Here is a 795-nt window from a genome sequence, read left to right as displayed (position 1 = left end):
TTTGATTTCCAAGTTTTATTTAACCTAGCCATATTCTGATTTGCCTTTTTCAATCTTTCATTAAACTAGAATTCTAAAGACCATGTATTGGAAATCATTACCAAATGGGAAGATAATGAGGTATATTGCCCTCATATAATACACTTCTATATTTTCACTCTTAGTTTCACGAAGTACATCAAGACAGCACTCGATTTCATACCATGTTTCTTATAGCGTAGCCATATCAGGGATGGCAATGCAATTAGTGATATCTCATGTCTTTGATTCACAATATATTTAAGAAACCTCATTGAAGGAAGTCCTTGGGAGTGATATCTTGTGAATAAGATGGCCAGAGAATTGGGGCATCCTTTGAAATCCACCAGTCTGGAAATGTTTCAAGAATCCACGAACTTCCAAACACCAGTGTGTTGGGGCACCATCTTGCTGGAAAACAGAGTTGCCAGGTTTTCTAAATGAGAAAACGCCAACTTTTAAACAACGGAAGCTCTAAAAGACCAAACCATTAGTAGAAAAAGGACATAAATTATAGCATTTATGGTTAATCAATTTTTAAAAAAGGCCAAATTGAGATATTTGGCACATAAAAAAGCCAGAATTAAGGGGTTTGGCCTCAAAAAGGCCAATCTGGCAACCCTGTGATGGTTGATGGAAGGTCATCTAGTTTTGGTGCTACTTGAGGTAACGTCCCTGACTGGTGAACGCCAGACTGGGGTTCGAGTCCGGCTCAAACTCGTTAGTTTCTTTGGATGATGCAACCTCACCATCCTTGTGAGCTAAGGATGGGGTGTT

This window comes from Palaemon carinicauda, chromosome 44 (assembly GCF_036898095.1).
Source record: "Palaemon carinicauda isolate YSFRI2023 chromosome 44, ASM3689809v2, whole genome shotgun sequence".
NCBI classification, from domain to species: domain Eukaryota; kingdom Metazoa; phylum Arthropoda; class Malacostraca; order Decapoda; family Palaemonidae; genus Palaemon; species Palaemon carinicauda.
This window is presented reverse-complemented; position numbering follows the sequence as displayed.